Raw genomic sequence first — 16294 nt, 5'->3', positions numbered from 1 at the left:
CCTGATCGACAAGAGAACTAATTTCAGCTTAATTGAGTCAAAGAAAGATACTGAGGGGAGGGCCCTAATGGTGAAAGGAATAATCGCGGGGAAAGAGGTGGTGATTGTGAACTTGTACGCACCGAACACAGATGGACCTGATAATTTCAACTGGATAATGTCCCATCTAGACGTGACCAACGCGACGACTGTGGTGTGGGGTGCGGACCTCAATACTCCACTCGATCCGAGGCTCGACAAATCCCATAATACATCGGGAAGCCCATCCAAGGCCAGTACTCAGGTTCGAGAGATCTGTCAGACCTTCAATCTATCTGACATGTGGAGGAGACACAACCGAGACAGCAGGGACTACACCTTCCGATCAGCTGTGCACAACACCAGTTCCAGGATCGATTATATCCTGGCATCCTCCCATAGCCCATTCAAATGGGGAGCGTACCATATCCTACCAAGATCTTACTCCGACCATTCAATGGTTGTGCTAGAGGTTACCCTGGCGGGCGTCGCAGTACCTGGCCTCAATTGGCGGTTCAAACCCGGATCACTCACAGATGTCGTATTTGCAGCAGAACTGCGACAAGAAATAGTCTCTTTCCTGGAAATCAACCAAGACTCACTCGAATCGGCATGGACCCTCTGGGAAACGCTCAAGTGCTATGTACGAGGAATTTGCCTGGCAAAAGAAAATAGTTTATTGAAATTAATCCGGGGGGAATTATTCAGTAAAGAGCTTCGTCTGAAGGAACTGGAGCACAAATTCTCCAATACCCCAGATCCACGCACTCAAGCCGAGCTCAAAGAAGAACTCTTGGGGTTCAGGGAGACGGCGGACCGAGAATTGAAATTCCTGGGTCGCAGGCAACAGACCAGACAGTACGGAGAGGGGCAAAAACCAGGTGCACTGCTGGACCGGCTACTAACGATAAAGGTCCATCCCGCATTGAATATATCGAGGATGCGCAAGGTCAGAAGGTTTACACAGAAGAAGAGATCTCCAACACATTCCGAGAATTCTATCAAAACCTGTATAGCTCGAAAGGTGGTTCGGATCCCAACGCGATACAAGAGTACCTCAATGACACTGAACTATATTGGGTGAGCCAAGACCTGCGCGAACCCTTGAACGCGCCCATAACACTCGAAGAAATTCAGGCAGCAATCAAATCTTTGCCTAACACCAAAGCCCCCGGACCTGATGGACTCAATGGTGAGTTCTATAAAACACACGTGGAAATGGTGGCCCCCTTCTTCTTCAAGTCTATGGAGAGGCGGTGGAGCGAGGGAAACTCCCTCCCACGATGCGTGAGGCTAACGTAATGATGTTGCACAAAACTGGCAAACCTACAGAAAATTGCGCATCGTTGTCAGGATTAGTCAGGCGAGTACAAAGGCAGCGAATATGGCAAGGGAAATGTGCACCCAGGAACTACGACTCAGGTATGCTAGAACCCAGGAGTGCAAATAGAGTGTGACATCAAAACCAATATATGAAAAGGGATGTGGGGTAAGCACCTGACCGCGAGGAAAGTCGGCAAGCGCCTTACCCCCAATTGCTGTTACAGGTACTGACAGCGCTAAACCCACGTGGAGGGCAAGCAATGACAGGATCTGTGTACTAACACTCTTGATGGTATTACAGAAGGGAACTTAAGAACTGTACTCACGAGGACGAGATAAACCTCTTGAATGTCAGCTAGCCCACGAATCCTGTTGAAGAAACTGGGACCCCGAAAGGCTAGAACAGCAATGGAAGGAAAACTAAATACCTAAGTGGGAATAGTGTCTACAAAATAGTGAGGAAAACATAAGCATTCACACAGGAGCTAGCTACTACCGCACACCACACCTAATAATCAAAGGGAAAATAAATGCAGAAGTGCAGTGGAAAACATGGAATGGATCCTCTAGAAAGTAAGGATCAGGAGCAGGGAAAAACGAAATAACCTATGCAAACTTCTCCCTACCCCTCCAAGGAAAAGACAGGAAACTAAACTAAGAGGAAGGCTAAGGCAAATGGGTAACAGCAGCAAAGGACAGAGTCAAAGAAATATAGAACACAGACAAACTGGGCTGCATCTAAAAGGGGAAAGCACTGAGAATTGCTGCCTGCAAACAGAGGAAGACAAAAAGGGAAATCAAGGGAGCAGAAATCAATTAGCTCATGAATCCGAAATTCAGGGCGGAGGAAACAAGAAAACAGGAACAAGGAAGTAGGTACAAAGGCAAGGAACCAGGAACCAGGGACTAGTCAAAAACAGGAACACTGCAAACGATGACCAGCGCTGGACTGAAGTGAGACTGAGGCTTTTAAAGCTGCTTAACGAGCACACGCCTCGGGTGTGCTGATAGCTGCACCTGCCGCCACAGCTGTTACCTATCCTCCACCCAACCTTGTGTTGCAAGGGTGGAGGTGGAGCAGTGGGCCAGGCATTCTGGGAAGCATAGTCATTTGGTTAAAGAAGCATGCTGGCTGCCAAAAACCTGGAATGGATCCGGAAGGGAAGTAGCTGGGAAAATAGGGATTTAGCGCTCCCAAATCATCACAGCACTGTAGCATAAAGTTCGGAGGAAAAGTCCAGTGGGGAATAAACCCCAAATCATGCCCCCAAATGGTGGGGAAGGGAGCGAGTCGTGACAGTATACCCCCTCCTACGGCCGGCTTCGGGTGCCCGCCACCCGCACGAGACATCTTCTTTCCATGATGGGAGTGCTTTTTCTTTGGAGGTGGCACTGATGGAAATGGTGGCCTGTGGGCAAAGGCAGATGGACTTCCATGATAGGAGTGCTTTGTCTTTGGAGGTGGTACTGATGGAAACGGTGGCTTCTGGTGAGGAAGAGACTCATGGTTCGAAGAAAGGCATGAAGGACTTGCAGGACCAGAAGCAGAGTTGGAAGGTCCAGGAAGCTCAGTCACTGGGAGTGGACCCTTATAAGTCTTTGAGGAGAGAGGCAGGCTGGTGCAACATGCCTTAGGCAATGGTAGAAGCTCTGTTAGCCTTTCTGCCGAGAGTGGACATGCGGGAGGTGAGGAAAATGCTGGCTTCAGGAAAGGTTTATGCTCAGCCATTAGAGAAGGTGGTGGCTGAGGTAGAGGTTCAGATTTCCTTCTGTCATCCATCTGGGAAAAGGCTTGTCGTTGAAAGTGACTAAGGTTTGACTGCACATGTTCTACGCCTTGGAGATCTGAAAGTCCAATGGGCTGTACAAGGCTAGTACTCCTGGTGACAGTCGTGTAGCCACTTTGTTTCACGTGGGATACCACAGCAGGGAAGTTTGGCATCCTGATAGGAGTGATAGACGCAGTACTTGGTATTTCAGGCAGACTCGCAGAAGGAGCAATAACAGACACATCTTGAACTGCAGCAGTCATTCCCTTCCTTTGGCTACTAGCACCCGACTGGTGCTTCTTGGCGGAATTCTGTTGCACAAGTCCTGTAGGTAATACGCCGGTCTGCACCACCCCTTGTGCACACCCAAGTGAGTGGTTCTGACTCACCACTTGGTCCAGCTTGATGACTCTGAAGCGGGAGCTGGCAAAAGTCTCAAACTCTGATGCTGCATCTTTAGGAGGCTCTGATGCTAAAGTGAAGCAGTTGGGAGAATCGTCTTGTGGGAAAGGCAGGCATTCTGGTGCTCCTCCTGAAGCAAAAGAAAGGCAGGCTAGACGTTCATCGACTGTAAATGGTTGGGATTCAGGAGGAATCGCTGGAGCAGAAGAAAATACAGCAGAATCAGATGGTGTAGACAGGTATACCTCTGATATTGGCAGCGAGGCTATGCAGGATACAGGCGTCTCATGAACTGAAGGCAAATACTCAGTATACTCCGGGACTGAAGACATGCTCTTTTGATGGACTACCGGAGGCTCTAAAGCTGAAGGATGATCTGCAGGATGAGTCACTGTAGCTGAAGACAGGCAGGTCAGGGGAAACCTTGAGGCTGAAGGCATGCAAGCTGGAGCAATCTCGGTTGCTGGATACAAGCATGTCCAGGTCTTTGGGACTGGCTCTTGAGTAAATGGCAGACATGGCAGCGGTTCATTGGTTGAAGACAGGTGTGCCAAAGATGACTGCAGGGCTGTAGATTGAATCATAGAAGAGTCAATGGTTGTAGGAGGACAGACAGAAGTCTCAGAAGTTGACAGACCCATCGGTGGCTCAGGAATGAAGGGCACCTTTAGGGCAGTAGACTCCTTGGCACCAGTAACCAAAGGCTGAGCTGTACCCTTGCAGTCCCTTTCTTTAGTGGGTGACACAGAGTCTTTTTCTTTGTAGAAGTCAAAATCAATCAGTGGAATCACCATAGTAAAGTCTCTGTTAATCAGGATTTCGTCTATTGTCCATTCCTCTGTTTTAGCTTCTGAAAGAGGCAGATTATCAATCAACAGTTCAGGAACCGCCTGACGGTTCTTTGGTTCAGTATACTGTGGAATGAGTCCCTCAGAACATGAAATCTGTGCTGTCTCTGACTGTTCGTATTGATCAGAAGTGGCAGAAGGAAGAGTGAACCCAGAGGTAACATTGTTTTCCACATCAGCTTTAACATCTACTTCAGTCTCAGCAGCTGTATCAAGAGCAGGGCCTAAGCCTACGGTAGTGACTGAATCTGTGTATGCCACCATTGTGGATTGTGTTTGGAAATCAGAAGCTTGTATGTGTGCTAGTTCAGAATTATGACAAACTGCTACACAGGGTATTTTTGGTAAAGGAGTGGCTTGTAACTCTTCAGCTAACTGCAATCCCTGATAAACAGCAGAACAAATGTTAGAACCTGTGCCTAGATTAAGCGCTGTGCTAGACGAAAGACCTTCACTCCCAATAGATCTAACATATCGACAAATATCATGGTTTACCAAAGTCTCTGCACTCAGGGGCTGAACTGTGTTCACTTCCTCCACGTCAACAGATAAAGTCGGAGGTGCATTCAGTAAAGAGTGTAAGGTTTTATTTTCCTCTTGTGCAGAAATGAGTTCTTGTCTTAACTCCTCAAGTTTAGCTCTTAGCATGCCCTGCATTAACTGTACATCACTATCAGTAGGCACAAGGGGAAGCATAGTGGCATCAGGGCTGGATCCTGCACTAGCAATATGGATGTGCATCGATTGTACATTGTCCTCTACTGCCTGCAGGTTCTGTGTTTTATAGTTTATCTTTCCAACTTGGTCTGTGTTTCCCTTAAACAAACTATTGACATTAGACCTCTTGGCATTAGGGACTACAGTATGTACCTGTGCAACGGAGTATGCGTTAGACTGAGGGTAGAAAACAGAAGTTATGCAAGAAACCCCTCCATTCTTTATGTTGGTATCATGAAACTGTTCTATCTGAGGTGAAGCACAACTGGAATCATGGGGTTCAACAACAGAGGTACTCTCGTATAATAAGTCTAACAGTGTGTTGTTTTCTGCGGCTAAGGCTTGTGCTGACATAGAATCGGGATCAAAACCAAAGATAGAACTAGGATCAGGCCATGTAGGATGTGCCATCCTATGGGAAAAATACTTTGCACGTAAATGCCCATTCGTGACAAGGAGTTCATTGGAGTCAGGACTAGTGATTTGATTGTCACAGGTAAATGTAGGGGAAGCTTTCTGTACAAACTTGTTAGAGGCCTTGCTGCCTTTCTTTCTTAAACTTGCCATATTCAATGGGAATTTTTGGCTGGTCATACTGTCAGGATTAGTCAGGCGAGTACAAAGGCAGCGAATATGGCAAGGGAAATGTGCACCCAGGAACTACGACTCAGGTATGCTAGAACCCAGGAGTGCAAATAGAGTGTGACATCAAAACCAATATATGAAAAGGGATGTGGGGTAAGCACCTGACCGCGAGGAAAGTCGGCAAGCGCCTTACCCCCAATTGCTGTTACAGGTACTGACAGCGCTAAACCCACGTGGAGGGCAAGCAATGACAGGATCTGTGTACTAACACTCTTGATGGTATTACAGAAGGGAACTTAAGAACTGTACTCACGAGGACGAGATAAACCTCTTGAATGTCAGCTAGCCCACGAATCCTGTTGAAGAAACTGGGACCCCGAAAGGCTAGAACAGCAATGGAAGGAAAACTAAATACCTAAGTGGGAATAGTGTCTACAAAATAGTGAGGAAAACATAAGCATTCACACAGGAGCTAGCTACTACCGCACACCACACCTAATAATCAAAGGGAAAATAAATGCAGAAGTGCAGTGGAAAACATGGAATGGATCCTCTAGAAAGTAAGGATCAGGAGCAGGGAAAAACGAAATAACCTATGCAAACTTCTCCCTACCCCTCCAAGGAAAAGACAGGAAACTAAACTAAGAGGAAGGCTAAGGCAAATGGGTAACAGCAGCAAAGGACAGAGTCAAAGAAATATAGAACACAGACAAACTGGGCTGCATCTAAAAGGGGAAAGCACTGAGAATTGCTGCCTGCAAACAGAGGAAGACAAAAAGGGAAATCAAGGGAGCAGAAATCAATTAGCTCATGAATCCGAAATTCAGGGCGGAGGAAACAAGAAAACAGGAACAAGGAAGTAGGTACAAAGGCAAGGAACCAGGAACCAGGGACTAGTCAAAAACAGGAACACTGCAAACGATGACCAGCGCTGGACTGAAGTGAGACTGAGGCTTTTAAAGCTGCTTAACGAGCACACGCCTCGGGTGTGCTGATAGCTGCACCTGCCGCCACAGCTGTTACCTATCCTCCACCCAACCTTGTGTTGCAAGGGTGGAGGTGGAGCAGTGGGCCAGGCATTCTGGGAAGCATAGTCATTTGGTTAAAGAAGCATGCTGGCTGCCAAAAACCTGGAATGGATCCGGAAGGGAAGTAGCTGGGAAAATAGGGATTTAGCGCTCCCAAATCATCACAGCACTGTAGCATAAAGTTCGGAGGAAAAGTCCAGTGGGGAATAAACCCCAAATCATGCCCCCAAATGGTGGGGAAGGGAGCGAGTCGTGACAATCGTACAGGCCGATCTCACTAATTAATTTAGACAACAAAATCCTAGCTAAAATTCTGGCGACCAGATTACTTCCCTTGAGGCCAGCTCTGGTGCTGGGCGACCAAGCCGGGTTCATCCCAGGGCGTAGTACAACTTATGGCATCAGGAGACTATTTGGCGTCATTGAGGCCCTGGACCCGACGCAACAGGCACTAGCAGTTCTGTTAGATGCCGAGAAGGCGTTTGATTCAGTAGAGTGGCCCTTCATGTTCGCAACACTAAGGCAGATGGGTCTGGGTAACTTCTTCCTGAAACTAGTAGCTCTGTTATATAACGAACTACGCTCATACATCACACTAGGGAATACCAGATCCACAGGGATCACACTGGAGCGCGGAACGAGACAGGGTTGCCCACTCTCGGCCCTTATCTTTGCCCTGGTGATGGAACCCCTGGCCTCGAGGCTGAGAGCCAAGCAGCTATGTCGAGGGTTAAAGCTGGGTCCTCACAGATTAATCGTCTCCTTATATGCTGACGACGTCATGCTGTTTGTCAGTGACCCCCAAACCAATCTCAACCCTGTAATGCGAGAGGTGATAAAGTTCGGGTTAATGTCAGGCCTCAAAACCAACCACTCCAAATCGATAGTGTTCCCCCTGTCCTCCTGCACTTCAGAGTTTGCAGAGGACCATGGGTTTAAATGGGAAAACTCGAAGGTGCGCTATTTGGGGATCAATATGTCACGAAGCCATTACGAGATATTTAGGGACAATTATGTAACTACACTGCAGCTTCTACAAGAACGTATCCAGAGATGGAAATCTCTACCACTGACGCTGTGGGGCAGGACCTCACTGACAAAAATGGTTATTCTCCCTAAACTTCTGTATCTCTTTACGAATATCCCGCTACTCCTCCCCAAATCCTTCTTATCAAAAATCAAGAGCTCGATCCTAGAGCTGCTATGGGCGGGGAAACCAGCGCGGGTAGCGTACAATACACACTACCGATATCAAGCGGAGGCCTGGCCCTCCCCGATATAGAGAAATACTACTGGGCAGCCCAAGCCCAATTCCTAAGTCACTGGTATTCAACCCACTACATCAGACCACATGTGCAAGTGGAACGGGCCCTAGCTTCCCCCGATCTGTTGGCTGCAGTCATAATAAGCCACGTTCCCGTGCCGCATAAAACGCTGAACACAGTCCTATCCACATATGCGATATGGAAGAAGATCGCTAGTGAATACGGAGTGGCTATACGATTTTCCCCCCTGTTACCGATAAAATTCATCCCCGGCATCCCCCTCACGAATGAAACAGTATTCCTGATATGGATAGATAAAATAGGGATAAAATCGTTGGGAGACCTCTTCCCAGAGGGCACCTTTCTAACCCCTTAAATGGCTAAAGACAGAGGAGGGAACACATCCCTCGATGTCTTTCTCTATTTTAGACTCCGCCACACCCTTCAGGGGTTATTCCCCACATTCCCTAAGCATCCCCCTACGTGGGATCTGTTACATAGCACGATTTTAGCACAAGGTGAAGGTAGACTGGTGTCAACTCTGTACAAAACTCTGTTAAGAGACACCCGGAAACTTCAACCTAAGGTGCAACGAAAGTGGGAATCGGCTATCCAAGAACCGATTAATGAGGAAGACTGGGCCTATATTCTTGGACAGACTCAAAAGGTAGCGCTAAATTCTCGATATACGCTAATACACTTTAACTTTGTGCACCAAACATACTACACCCCAGTCAGGAAACATAGACACCATCCGGAAGCGTCAGCCCATTGCGAGAGATGCGCATTTGCCAACGCTGATTTTCTGCACCTGGCATGGGGCTGCCCTGGCATTCAACGCTTCTGGACTTCCGTTATACAAATAACATCTGACATTATAGGTGAGCAGATGACCCCCTTACCGCTGGGACCGCTCCTCGGCCTCACTAAATATCTACAGCCAGCGTCACGCAAGTTGGCGGCACTCCTCATGGTGCTAGCACGAAGAAGAATCGCTATGTCGTGGGGTCGCGGCCAACTCCCCAAGATTATAGACTGGGAAAGGGATATAACCTACTGCCAAGACATGGACACCGAATTTATTCGAACGTTGCCTTTGCATGCGTGCCCTCCTGACATCTGGGGGCCATACATCACTTATCTGATGAACAACGCTGAAGCTTCAGACTCGGACAACCCGAACCCTTAGAGGGAGGGGCCATGGGATAAGGGAACACAAGGACAACGTGGAAAGCTTTCCTTCCAACTCAGACAAAAGATGGAGGCAACCAAAGTTACAGTGGACACAAGGGGTAGGGGGCGGAAGGGTGGGGGAACTGTTGTTGGGATTTGTATTATGAGGCTCCATGTTGGAGCACTGTTTTTTTTGATGCAGTAAAAAGTCAAAAATAAATACTTTAAAAAAAAAGTATACTTGTACCCACAAGCCCATAACCAGGCTCCGTTTTCTGTGCACTCGCAGGCGTGCAGTGAAGGTTGCCTTTCTTTTTCCTGTGCACTCAGTTTTTTCGCATGCAGTCTGTGCTGCAGGTAATTTTGTCACTGAAAGGTAGGCCTGCTAAACAGACCCTGACCCTTTCATAAAGGGCCATCCCAAAAGGAGAGCATTCATGTGTTTTTGTTGTTCAGGCCTCCTGACCGCTACAGCAACTGCTCTGCAGTGGCAGCAGGACAGTTTCAAAGGTTACATGTACATTCTTGACAGCTGGTGGAGCACAAAGTTCCAACAGGCAGAAGTGGCCTTTTCATCTCCTGCACCTCTCAAAGCATAATTGTGTACCCTAGTCAGCCTTGTGGCAAATTAAACTGTAAATCTAAGCCATGCCTGGTAATGACATGGTGGCTACTAGCGTCACACAATTATACGGTCACAGCAATTTGATATCATACTAGTATCAGCTTGATTAGTAGTGCTCTACTATGACCAGGTTGTGTAGACGTTGTCTGGCCTGGGTGTCTTTACAGCAGCCATTTGGGACATTGGCCAGGAAGCAGCCTTTTGATCCTCTTGGAAGAAGGAGAACACGTTCCTCATAGGGCAGAAAAATCTTCCACAGAAGGTACCCTGGGAATCGGTGCGCCAAAGGCAACACTGACATTACCAAGACAATCGCACACAAGAGTGCGGACCACTTGAGTCCTTTTGAAGTCAGCAGACATGGAAGTTAGAGTAGCCAGAGGAGAGAGAAAGGGGTTCCGCTACCTTAGTTTCTGCTAGGGCTCCCTACAACTTGTCCGAAGGGAAATTTCACTTGTTAAAGCAGCTTAGATTGTATCCCTTACAGCAGGGTTTCTTTGGACCAATCCCCTGTGTCATTTTGTCTTTATAAGTAGAGAGAATCCCCTCCTTAGTTGATTCATCTGGGGACTCTTACAAGAAGTAGAAGGGTTCACTAAACCTCTGTGGGAAATAGAGCCTATTCCAACGTTCTTTGACATAGAGGTGAAGAAAGTGCATACAAGGCCGAATCAAGCTCTGCTGCCTGCCCATCCATGGGGAATAGCGGGAGCGACACTGATGTAGGGCCAATGCGCCTCTGCTCACTGTGCACTGGATGTCACGGAGTTCCCCCCTTCTCACCTGAGACCGATCCTTGTTGGACTCGGATTTCTTCCAGGAGATTGACTGCTTGAGCTACAGCAATCGTGTGGGGAAACCTCTTAGGATAGGCCTTATCTTCGGTAGTTTCATAGTCAGGCTGTCGAGATAAGGCGTCAGCAATCAAGTTTTGTGATCCAGGAACATGAGTGATGTGGAACTGGTACTGGGCAAAGAAGAAGGCCCAACGAGCCTGACGACTGTTCTGACACTCTAATGACTGTAGAATTTGAAGATTTCGGTGGTCTGTGCGGACCTGGACTGGATATCTAGCTCCCAGGAGTAGATGTCACCACTCAGTGAAGGCTTGGCGGATGGCTAAAAGTTCTTTTTCCAGGACAGAGTAGTGTGTCTCACTGGGAGTCAGGGTTCGTGAAAGGTAAGCAATGGGGTGTTCTAGTTTATCCTCAAATTCTTGCTTCAACACCGCTCCAATGGCGTAGTTAGAGGCATCCGTTTCCACAAGGAATGGTCGATCAATGTCGGGTTGGGCCAGAATGGGGGCTTGAGTAAATCTTGCCTTCAAAAGTTGGAATGCCTTATCTTGCGGAATAGACCAGACAAAGGGCGTATCTTTCTTCAGGAGAGCAACAATCGGTTGAACAATCTCAGAGAAGGTGGGTATAAACTTCCGTTAGAAATTGGCAAGCTCCAGGAAGGATTGAACTTGTTTCACAGACGTGGGAGCAGGCCAGGATAATATAGCCTTTACCTTTAAAGGGTCCATGCCAATTCCCTCTGGAGTAAGGATAAATCCTAGTTAATGAACAGAAGCAACGTGAAACAGACATTTCTCGGGTTTGGCCAAGAGTTTATGTTCACAGAGTCGTTGTAGTACTGCCTTTACATGTTCTTCATGCTTTAGAAGGTCCTTGGAGTAGATCAAAATGTCGTCCAGGTAGACGATGACGAAGAGGAATAGATCCTGCTGTCCAATTGATATACGGATTGTGTTTCTGTAATGAGGACATGCCCAGTACCATGGGGTAATGAGCTGACTTAATAATGTCGAATCGAATCCGCTCTTGGGGGTGATTAATTGAAAGCTGGACCTCTTTGGTCTGCAGGTTTTATGGGCCCCGAAGTGAGGGGTCTTCCATCGATCGCGTCCACCGGCTGCATGATGCTTCGTGTTTCGTATGGGATGTGGTGACTAAAAACCCAATCTTGATCAATGAATATTCCCATAGCCCCGCAGTCTACCAAGGCCAAAACAGGATAGGTCTTATTCCTGGAGGTTGATAGGAAGGCTTGTAGTATCACTAGATTGTTTTGTCCAGGAGAATTCAAAGATGGAATTGATGTGGAGCAAACATCTCTCTCCCGAAGCCCTGCTCCATCTAGGATCGGGAGTTGGCGTTTCCCGAACGCCGAGGAGGGGCCAGAGGGCATTCTCTAACCAAGAGTTTGTCTGAGGCACAATACATGCACAACCCTGTATTAATCCTTCTCATCCTTTCTTGCGGGGATATGGGTCCACGGAAGGCTCCTATCTGCATGGGTTATGGTTCGGTGACTGATCCTGAGTGTGTATCAGATTTGGAGGTACTCTCAAAGGACACCTTCGGAGGGTTTCCTTTAGATTTTTTTTTCTCTGCCTTCCTTTCCTGGATGCGAAAGTCTATTTGCATGGCAAGGTCCATGAGAGCCTGGAATGAGTTTGGTCGGGCCACTCTGGCTAACTCATCTTTAATCTCCTCATTTAGTCCTCTCCTGAAAAGTGTCAAACTTGCCTCCGGAGACCAATCAGCTTCCTTGACCAATTGCTTGAATCGGGTTACATACGTAAGCACATCCTGGGATCCCTGCTGAAAGTCTAAGAGGCGTTCCTGGGCAGTAAAGACCTGCTCTGGGCGATCAAACATGGTCTTTAGGGCCCGTATGAAACCATCGTAGTCATCTAGGAGAGCGTTGCCGGAGTTAACTAGGGGTGTAGCCCAGGTTAAAGCATTTCCGGAAAGGTGAGAGATTATAAAACCCACCTTAGCCCTGGGAGTGGAAAAGTAATAGGGCTTAAATGTAAAGTGAACCAAACATGAGTCCAGGAATCCACAAATGGTTTTTGCCGACCCATCGTATTTGTCAACAATGCCGCCCAGTAACACACTTTCTTTTGCGGCTGAATCACGGGATAGAACTAATTGCTTGAGAGCAGCGTTTTCCGCCTTTAAATTCTGCACCTCGTGGTTAATTCTTGCATACCTCGCATCAGGTCCTGGACGGCCGCTTCCATGACGGCCGTCCTTGCTGGACTCTGTGGGCGGTGTCTTCTTGCGGACAGACCTGGACTTGAATAAGGCTGAGCGAGTCTCTTCCGACTCCAGCGTGCGTTTAAGATTCCGGGATGCAGCAATCCGGGGGTCCGGGAAACGAAGAAGACGTGCTGATGGTGCACGAGTCCAGGAAGCAAGAGGAAAGGGAAAGGGGCAAGGAATGGAAGTAGAAAAGCTAGGAACCAGGAAAGCAATACAGCGAACTACGGAGCACACGTCTGATCGCTACTTGGCAATAGCACTGAGATGCATTGAGCCGCGGGGTTGCAGTCTATTGGTAGAATACGTTATGTCCAAAGTATAGACCGCGGAAGGCGTGTCACGCTGGACGGCCATGTTGGGAGTGTCAGGGAATGCAAGGCCCGTTGCGATAAGGGCCAGGAAGACCAAAAGGGGTGCGTCCTGTGGGTCATGACACTGGAACCAGGATCCTGCTCACTGGAAGTTAAGGACCCTCTGTAGGTGACAGACAACTTCCTGGACTGGAAGTGCAGAATTCATGACTCACCTTGTCCTTGGAGACCTAGGATTGAGTCTCCCAGCAACCCAGAAGTTCAGAAGCAGCTGAAACCCTGTTTCATCACCTCAAGACACCTTTGAGCCAGATTGATCTTGCTCAGCGTACTTCACGTTGCTTCAAGCCACGGTCGAGTCTACGTTGCTTCAAGCCTCTACAGGACCCACAGTGCTGCTTTTGGCCCTCTACGCAGCTTTGGCTTGCTTATCTGCCTTTCAGGACATCCAGGTGCTGGCTTGACTAATTGATGCAGACCACCATGTATTGACCCGATCGTCAACACACATCGGTAGGTACTTCTGAGCGAGCGTAGACTCGACCTTCTGAAAGCCGTCAGCTCCCCCGCCTCGAACACTGATTCAACCAAATGGGAGACCGCTAAGGCTTTCACACCTTTGCAGATGGCAACTCTTCAGGTGCCCCAAGCCAAGAAGGTTTAGTCACACCCTTTGAAGTGTGTGACTCAACCTCAAGGTGATAGCATCTACTGAGGCCATCTGCGTTGGATTGTTGAGATCCAGGCTTAAGAGGTATGTACATATGCAATCTTTCAGAGATATGGCCTAACGCCAAAGCTTATAAAGCTTCTCAATTGTGGCCCAGTTTTTTATCTTCCCATCAGCCACCCTCTAAAGTAGGCATTGAGCTGATGAACCCCTTCTGAGTTTCGCTGCACTGAAAATGCTCCAATTCCAGATGTATGGGTGCATGCCTGGCATATAAATTCCTGCCTATAACGTTGACAGGAAGGCTGACTCTGCATTCAAGAGATCTTTTACTGGTGTACAGCTAAGCCTGCAAACCAGTATCTATGCCTCTTATACAGCAGATATTGCACTAGAGGGCTTTGAGAACCTGAACAAAGCAATTGAAGAGGGAACTGACTGCACTCAAAATCTGTAGGATATGAAAGCCCTAGCAGAGCTACTTTCACATTTTGTATATGATGGTGTGCACCCCTTGGCCATGAGTATGGGAGCAGTGGTTTGAGGGCATCGCCATTTTATTTGAGGGATTGGCACCCAGAGAGGCACCAAAAATCTGCATCCATGCAGGTTCCTTTTAAGGGAAACATGTTATTCAGTGATTCCATGGAGGTAAAGAACCATAAGACTTTTAAGGCAGACAGACATGCAGAGAAGCTCAGAAGGACACCTAGTGCCATGCCCAGCAAATATATTACGGCAGGAAGAGATTTGTATCACCTTCAATCATCCTCAGAGACCATAGTAAAGTAAAGCAATCCAATTACAAGGAAAGGTAGTTCCCTCAGAAAGTAGCAAGTCTTTTACCCCCAGAAGAAATATAAATCCTGATGCCAGAAGTGTGGAAGCCAGGCTATGGTGGTTCTCTGGTGTATGAAAATAGGTTAGAACTGGTTCCTGGGTGAACAGGATCATCCACTGTGGCCACAACCTAGATTTCAAACCCACAGGACTTGGTTGATTCAGACGCTGCTTTCTAGAGGCAACATCAACAGGGAAACAAAGACCCAAGTTGGGCCCTTCTCTAGAAAAGAGCAATCACCTTAGATTCTCAGGATCAGATTGGTCAGGGCCTTTATTCCATTGTTTTCTTAGTTCCCAAAAAGAATGGGAAATTCAGGTTGATTGTGGACCTGAAAAGTTTGAAGGTATTAATTCAGCAATATGCCCCGAGCAGCGGGGGCATAAGCGAGTCTGGTAATGTCCCGGGGCCCATAGTTATAGGCCTGAGTGAAGTGAGTGGGATTGGGAGGGCGGGGAAATACACTTACCTGAATCAACCAGCGAGGCCCCACTTCGAGCCTCCTCATTGGCTGAGGGGCTGCCACGACCCCGCCGGGGGACAAAGCAGTGGAATCCGAGGGATTCCCGGCAGGGTAATGCCCTGGCGAGGGCCAATCGGAATGGTTCTTCCATTCTGATTCTCCCTCGCTGGATACTAATTGTGAATCAGCCCTTAAAGGTGGAGTGCCATCATAAGATTTGTAACCTTTACATGGAGCCTTTGGGCACTCTCCTCAAAAATCCCAATATAGCCATCCACCAATACGTAGACGATACTGAGTTGTACATGAGAGTAAATAGCGTGCAGGACATCATTCGTCTCCTGTATTATCTAGCCATCATCCAGTCAAACGAAATCATCCAAGACTAAATTTGTCCCCATCATTCCGCCCACTAAAAAACAAACTGTCCAACAATGGCTCAATGATATGCACCTAGAAGGATTTGATCCACAACTCACAGACTCAGCAAAATCCATAGACTTCTCCATTGACAGCAGCCTGTCCTTCCAGTAACACATAGCCAAGAAAGCTCAAATAGCCTGGCTCAGAACCTCTACCCTTCGAAAAATCAAACCCTTCATCCCGCTGCAGGACTTCAGGGCCGTTGTGGTCTTGCACTTTGATGGGGGAAATGCTCTCTTGACAGGGCTCCCAGCTTCTCACCTGGCTCCCCTAAAAGCAGTTCACAATGCTGCAGCATGTCTTATTACGGAAGCATGGAAATTTGACCGAATTACGCCCATCCTAAGCAAACTACATTGGCTTCTACTCCAAGCCAGGATACTGTTCAAGACAGCATGTATCATCTACAAAGCAGCCACGAGTAGCACACCAGCATACCTGGCAGCTATGCGCCACATATCTGGTAGCACATGCTCATCGCGCAGAAAATCGTCCAACCTGCTTGAATCGCAACTCGTCCCCAAAGAGAGGACCTGCAAACAATCCTTCTCTTGTCATGCACCCACCCTCCGGAACTTAATCCCATTGTCAGCTCGGAATGCCCCCACAATTCTCCAATTTTGCAAATCTCTCAAAACATGGCTCGTTCAACAATGCCTGACCAAGGGCTAATTCCAATGGATGCACATCCCGCTGCACAGACCTCACAGTACTGCCCTACTGTTAAAATCTGCTTGTCCGAATGCCGGCTACCTATACTCTGTACAGCGCTCCACT

At 47.9% G+C, this 16294-nt stretch overlaps 1 protein-coding gene across 1 annotated transcript in view; it reads left to right on the top strand.

Moving 5' to 3' along the window:
• Positions 1-16294, top strand: part of WDR45 (WD repeat domain 45) — a 387946-nt gene that overhangs the window by 28774 nt on the left and 342878 nt on the right. The window lies entirely within an intron of this gene.

The sequence above is a fragment of the Ambystoma mexicanum genome, chromosome 2p, assembly GCF_040938575.1.
Source record: "Ambystoma mexicanum isolate Mex_15411 chromosome 2p, UKY_AmexF1_1, whole genome shotgun sequence".
NCBI lineage: Eukaryota > Metazoa > Chordata > Amphibia > Caudata > Ambystomatidae > Ambystoma > Ambystoma mexicanum.
This window is presented reverse-complemented; position numbering and strand designations above follow the sequence as displayed.